The sequence below is a fragment of the Halichoerus grypus genome, chromosome 2 (genome assembly GCF_964656455.1).
Source record: "Halichoerus grypus chromosome 2, mHalGry1.hap1.1, whole genome shotgun sequence".
NCBI lineage: Eukaryota > Metazoa > Chordata > Mammalia > Carnivora > Phocidae > Halichoerus > Halichoerus grypus.
The window spans coordinates 208,339,258-208,345,943 of NC_135713.1; the positions used below are offsets into that span (position 1 = coordinate 208,339,258).

The 6,686-nt window shown below is 50.3% G+C and overlaps 1 long non-coding RNA gene across 1 annotated transcript; it reads right to left on the reverse strand.

Annotated features, from left to right (window-relative positions):
* Nucleotides 1–312: 312 nt before the first annotated feature.
* LOC118536954 (uncharacterized) lies at nt 313–4,084 on the reverse strand. The gene is made up of 3 exons (XR_004917898.2): nt 3,901–4,084; nt 1,737–1,946; nt 313–1,068 (listed from the first exon to the last, which is right to left on the reverse strand). It is a non-coding gene; the product is annotated as an uncharacterized LOC118536954 (long non-coding RNA).
* Between the last annotated feature and the right edge of the window lie 2,602 nt (nt 4,085–6,686).

Below are 6,686 nucleotides of genomic sequence, written 5' to 3' on the forward strand. Positions count from 1 at the left end.
AAGAAACGTGTCCACACAGACCCTTGGGCAGGAACTACCCCACGTCCACCACCTGCTGACCGGGCCACCAGAATGTGACATGTCTGCAGGACACAGGATTGCTAGGCCATAAAAAAGAAATGAACGTCAAGACAGCTGTTAGAAGGCAGGCGTGCCCCCGCCCACACTGAGGACTGGTGAGGTCTCGCTCCCCCTGCACCCACCAGCCTCCCCCCAGCCCCCACCGCGGCGCCGGCGCCGGCGGACCCTTCCCCCACCAGTGCTGCTGGTGACCCAGGCGAGGAAGCCGTCTGTTAAAATGGGACCACAACATGCGAGAAACATTAACGTGTCCATTTCATATTTTGCTTAGAAGAGAAATAACTAAACTTTGAAAAGAGAATTTCTTTTAAAGATTTTAAGTCCTCTCTACACCAAACATGGGGCTTGAACCCACCACCCTGAGATGGAGGGGCGCTCGCTCTTCCGACTGAGCTAGCTGGGGGCCCTGCAAAGAGAATCTGATTCCAGGATCATATTCAGGGATGGGTGCAGGCCGCATGTGAGCCGCGTCTGACGGCCGCGCTGGTGTGGATGCTGGGGATGGAAGGGGACAGCCTGTGGTGAGCGCACTCTTCAGAAGCGCCCATCTTGAGCCGGCCCTTCCTGGAATTCTGGATCCTTGAATGAGGCTGGTGTCATCCGGGGCCCTTGGGGACAAGGGTCGATCCCTGAAAGCAGCCCAAAGGCGTGCAGAGGGCCCGACCGGCCCTCGCCAATGACCCCAGGGCCCTGGCTCATCAGCCTCTTCTTTCCGCTCCGTCCGACTGGGGTGAGTTCATGTGTCTATTTATAAATAGTTGGGTTTTTTTAAGTTACCCGCAGACCGCAACACAAACTTGCAGGGTAGGGAAGGCTTTTCTTGGAACAGTACACCTCCCTCCAACCAGACCCTCCCCAGAAACAACCCCGGCCCCCAGACCCGGGTATTCTCCCCCTTTACTGGGCTCTGACGGCAGAACAGCAAGACAGAAGCGCGGCGGGGAAACCACTCGTCAGGGAAGCATTTTCCGTAAGAGATGTTCGTTCCTGAAAGATGACGGTAAACAGGGGAAAGTGGAGTCATGTGCTTCTTCTCCTCCCCTCCTCCTCCCCTCCCCCTTCCCCCTCCCTCTCCTCCTTCCCCTCCTTTCCTTCCTTTACTCCTCCTCCCCCTCCACTCGCCCTCCACGCCCCCTCTTCCTACCTCTTCCTTCCTCCTCCCCTCCCCCCCCACCCTGTCCTCCCCCTCCTGCCCCCTTCCACCACCACCCAACCACCTGGCACCCAGGGCTCAGCTTGTCCTGCTGGTGCTATAAGCCAGAGGGATTTGTCCTGGGCTCAGGTCCATACTCTGTGACTAGCAGGGCCCTTTCTGGGGGACAGGGGGCCCCTCTCTCCTTGGGGGCATAGGCAATCCTGGAACTTGCTGGTCCTGTAGTGTCCATCCTTAGGGCACCTTCTGTGTGTTCTCTAGCCAAGGGTTGCCTCTGTTCTGCTCTTGAAGTGGGTGCTCCTGGCTCCCCAGTAGACCCTGTTAGGCTCCATCTTGACCCTGCCTGAATCTCCAGGGTCCTCATCCACTGCCTCCTGTGGGGCCTAGGGGGCTGCTCCAGGGTGCAGGCCCCAGGGGGGATAATCAGTGGGAGGTGTCCCTAGGCCTTTGAAGACCCAGCTCTGCCTTCTGCTCTGGGATCCCCAGGAAGACTCTTGCCTACCTGGGCTTCATTGCTGGGGCGTCTCAGAGAAAGGCTGGGGTGGGGGCTAGAAGTCTTGGGGTCTTTCAGCCCAAGAGGGTCTGCTCTTTGCCTTTTGTGTGAACCACAGCTTGTCTGGGTGCCCTCCACCCCTTTGTAAATGCTGATTCCATTCCTTACTTCCCTTAGAGGAGACTGGCTTCTGACTCCAGGTCTAAGTGATTCTTCAACCTGAAATATCAGTAACAAGCACGATAGTCTCAGGGTCCTTCCTTCGGCAGTTTTCCTGGAGCAAGATATGGTGGATCTGTGCATCAACTTCTCCATGGCCCCGACCTCAGCTTCTGTTGCACCTTCTAGAACATCTTCTGCCTCAGTTAAAGGGCCTCCCTCCAAAACACCTTCTCCTGCATGGTCTTTGTTTTTTTGTTTTTTGTTTTTTTAAGATTTTATTTATTTATTTGACAGAAAGACAGCGAGAGAGAGAGGGAACACAAGCAGGGGGAGTGGGAGAGGGAGAAGCAGGCTTCCCACTGAGCAGGGAGCCCGATGCAGGGCTCGATCCCAGGACCCTGGGACCATGACCTGAGCTGAAGGCAGACGCTTAACGGCTGAGCCACCCAGGCGCCCCTTCTGCATGGTCTTTGTCCTCCACCCCTGCCCCCCTGCCACTGTTCCCAGCTTGCTGCTATCTCTGTTCCTTCCTTGTCCCCAGGGCGACCGCTGCACCTTGCCCTGTTGTCCCGCTGTGAGCAGGCTACTCCGGAAGTGCCCCTTGCTCTGCTCAGGCTGTCCTCTCTCTCAGTCCCTGGATGGCTTTGTCACCTGCTCTTGGAGAGCAGGTGGTCCCTTGGAGCAATTCCCTCTCATTCCCTTTGACTGCCCTTAGTGCCTTCCCCAGATTGGGCATTTGCTCTGGCGTTCCAGGGCTTTCCTGGAGAAAATCAAAGAACCAAAAAGTGTTTCTTTGGAAAGGTCAATAAAATTGACAGACTTCTAGCAAGACTGACAAAAGGAGGTATCACGACAGACCCTACAACACCGAACAGATGTTAAGGGAACAGAATGAACAACTCTACACACATACATTTGGCGACTTAGATGAAAGGGAACAATTCTTAGCAGAGCACAAACTACCACAACTTTTCCAACTTGAAGTAGATCATTTGAACAGCGTTATGAATATGAAAGACATTGAATTCATAACTTTAAAACTCCAAAGAAAGAAATCTCTAGTCCTGATGGTTTCGCTGGAGAATTCTGCCGAACACCGGAAGGACCTTATAGAACCTCTTCCAGAAGCTGTCCCACTTGATTTAATGGAACTAGTATTGCCCAGATGCCGTAACCAGACAACGCAGAATAAAAAAACTACAGACAGGGGTGCCTGGGTGGCTCAGATGGATGGGCGTCTGCCTTCGGCTCGGGTCGTGATTCCGGGGTCCTGGGATCGAGCCCCGCGTTGGGCTTTCTGTTCGGCGGGGAGCCTGCTTCTCCCTCTCCCTCTGTCTCCCCCCAGCTCATGCTCTCTCTCTCTCCGTATCTCTGTGTCTCAAATGAATAAATAAAATCTTTAAAAAAATATAAAAAATTTAAAAAATTTTTAAAAACTACAGACAAACATCCCTCGTGAATACAAATGGGAAAATCCTTAACAAAACATTAGCACCTAGCACTTGGCAGCACCATAATCAAGTGGGCTTTATTCCAGGGATGCAAAGCGGGTCCAACGTTTGAAAACTCAATGTAATTCATTGACTAAAGTAGAAGAATTGACAAAATTTGACAAAATTCAACTCCTATTCATGATTTTAAAAAAACTCTCAGAAAGCTAAGAATGAGAGGAGCTATAACAGCAAGATTGAGAACGTCTCCCAAAAGCCCATGGCTAACATTACACTTGACCGTGGGAGACAGAGGGCTTCCCCCGAGGCCAGAGCTGGGCCAGGCGCCTGCTTGCTCAAGTTCAGCACAGCCCAGGAAGTTCTGGCCAGCGGCAAGAAAACGAAACAAAAGGCACACATAGAAAGGAAGAAATAAAACTATGCGGAAAACCCCAAGGAATCTACAAAAAGAAAAAAAAAAAAGTCCTCCTAGAACTAAATGTTTCTTTTAAGTATAAAAAGAGAGGTTTTTCAAAAGAGTAACATATGCTTAAGAACTAAAATACACACTCCTAAATTACCTCCTGCCGAAGAGAAGATCACAGGGGAAACCACGAAAACTTCTGAAGGACCCACAGTGAAAGTACAACCCAGCAAAATGGGAAGCTGCAGCGAGCAGCCCGGGAAGGGACGTTTACAGCCTGAAAGGCACTTCTTACAAAACTGAAACAGCGCCTGAGCGTCCAACTTCGGCAGGTACAACAAGAGCGGGGTGATACCCAGAGAGAGCAGAAGGAAGGAAATACTAAAGAACAGAATGAAAGGGCGCCTGGGTGGCTCAGATGGTTAAGCGTCTGCCTTCGGCTCGGGTCATGATCCCAGGGTCCTGGGATCAAGTCCCGCATCGGGCTCCCTGCCTCTGTCTCTCTGACTCTCATGAATAAATAAATAAAACATTAAAAAAAAAAAAAGAAGAACAGAATGAAAGAGAAATCAACGGACAGAAACTCAAAGCTGACACTTCAAAAAGACATGAAATAATCCAAGCTCTGGCGGGACCAACTGGGGGCATCGAGGGAGGACACAAGTCATCGGTGAAAGAGAGCGCACTAAAGAAATACTGGGGATTGGAATTATGAGCAAATGCGACCCACGGCTCCATTATGTGGAAGATAAGGTTGAGCAGATAACAATCTAGGAAACTATAGACAGGCAGGATACCCCATCGGAGAGTGGCGAGATATGCCAACAGAACTCTGGCCCCAAACGGCCAGGACTTGGTCAATAACCGTCAGCTTCCCCAATCTCCACCCCAGCTCCCAACTCAGGACTGACCAGACAGAGCCAGGGAGCCCCCCTGACCCATCCCACAGATTGCGCCTCTCCTTAGACGCCCGCAGCTCCCCCCAGGCCAACAGCCTCGGGTCAGGCCGCCCCCGAACCCCCAGTCCTCCGCCTGCCCGCCTTTGAGTCTCCGCCAAAATGCAAGTCACGGTGGCTTCCTCCTCGCTGGAGCGAGCTCCGAGAGCCCGGCCCCTGCCTGTCCTCGCGTGGACGGCCTTCTTCCACGTCCACGATATGTATCCATTGCCGGAACTCGCACACGTGGGCACACCAGCTCTAGCTGGTTTCACAGGTGAATTTTTATTCAACGTTCATGGACTGTTTACGGGACAGAAAAATCCCGGTCTTAAAATTTTCACAGAAGGCTAGCATGAGCTCAACTCCAAAATGAACATTAGTAGACCAATCTCCTTCACTACTATAGTGCAGAGAGCCTAAATAGACTGTTAATAAATTGAAATCAGCTACATATCAAAAATGTTAGCCCTCGTGACCTCACTGGGCTTACAGCAGGATTTCAGTGTCAGGAAACCGATGGGCGCGTTCCTCATTACACATTAGAGGAGGGGGAATGCACCATTATCTCAGGAACTGCACAAAGAGCACTTGATACATTTTAATACTCATTTGCCATTTTCTAAAAATCTCTTAGCAACTCAGGAGTAGAAAGGCATTTCCTTGATCTGATAAAGGGCATTTCCTTAAAAATATATAGCAAAATTAAAATATAAATTTATAAGGATAGACATTTGATTATTTAACAATCTTTTACAATTATGCATGATAAAAATTTCTTAAACAAATGTATAAACACACACACAAATAACAAACCAGAGACAACATTTGCAAAGTATGTGATAAAAAGTTCCTAATTTACTAATTGCTCCTACAAATCACTATACTAAGAAACCTGATAGAAAAACAGGCTAAGATTGTTAATCTTTATGGGCCATAGACCTTGCATTAATTGGGAGTCTTCTGATCACATGGTACAGAAACAAGGTTCAAAATGACTTGTACAAAAGAAAATGTATTGGCTTACAAACTGAAAAGCCTGGGTGTCAGCCTTCAGGCATGGCTCGATCCAGGTTCTTCACCCATTCCTCTTCTCCTTCCTCAGTCCAGCTTTCCTCTGCATGGCTTCATTCTCAGGCAGCCTCTCCTCAAATGGAGGCCACATTCCACCAGGTCAGATTCCTCATGGAGAGGGGGAGAGCAAAGACTTGGATGACCTCTCCCGGACGCCACCCGAGTCAACTCGGCCAAGCCTGAGTTTCCAGGCTCCCTTAGCCCCAAGAGTGGGGAGAGGGCCCCCAAAGGAATACCAAGCTGCTGCTCACAGAAAAGCAGGGAGAGACTGGACAATGTTCTGCAGGCAAAGGCTTTGCCCATCGCAACCCTATCTAGAAATTAAAACAGCAATGCAATGTTACTCAGCCACACCTAGAATGAAATCCTGCCATTTGCAACGACGTGGACGGAGCTGGAGGGTATTATGCTGAGTGAAAGAAGTCAGTCCGAGAAAGACAATTACCATATGATCTCACTCATAGTGGTGTTTAGAAACAAACGAGCAAAGGGGAAAAGAGACAAACCAAGAAACAGACTGCTCACTACGGAGAACACCCTGACGGCTACAGAGGGGAGGTGGGGGGGCAGGTGACGGGGCTTCGGGAGGACACAGTCGGGAGGAGCAGCGGTTGATGTCTGGAAGTGTGGAGTCACTGTATCGTACCCCCACGTCTAATCTTACACCGGACCTTAACTAACCGGAATTTAAATAAAAACTTGAAACTACAAGAAAGAAAGAAAGAAAGAAGGAAGGAAGGAAGGAAGGAAGGAAGGAAGGAAGGAAGGAAGGAAAATTAAAACAGTTCTGGATCCCGTCCTCGGAGAATTTGTTCTCCCTCTGAGCGACGAGTGACGTGAGCATCAGGACACGGCGCTGGGGGCGCCTGGGCGGCTCTGTTGATTAAGCACCAGACCCTGGATTTCAGCTCAGGTCGCATTCTCAGGCTCCACA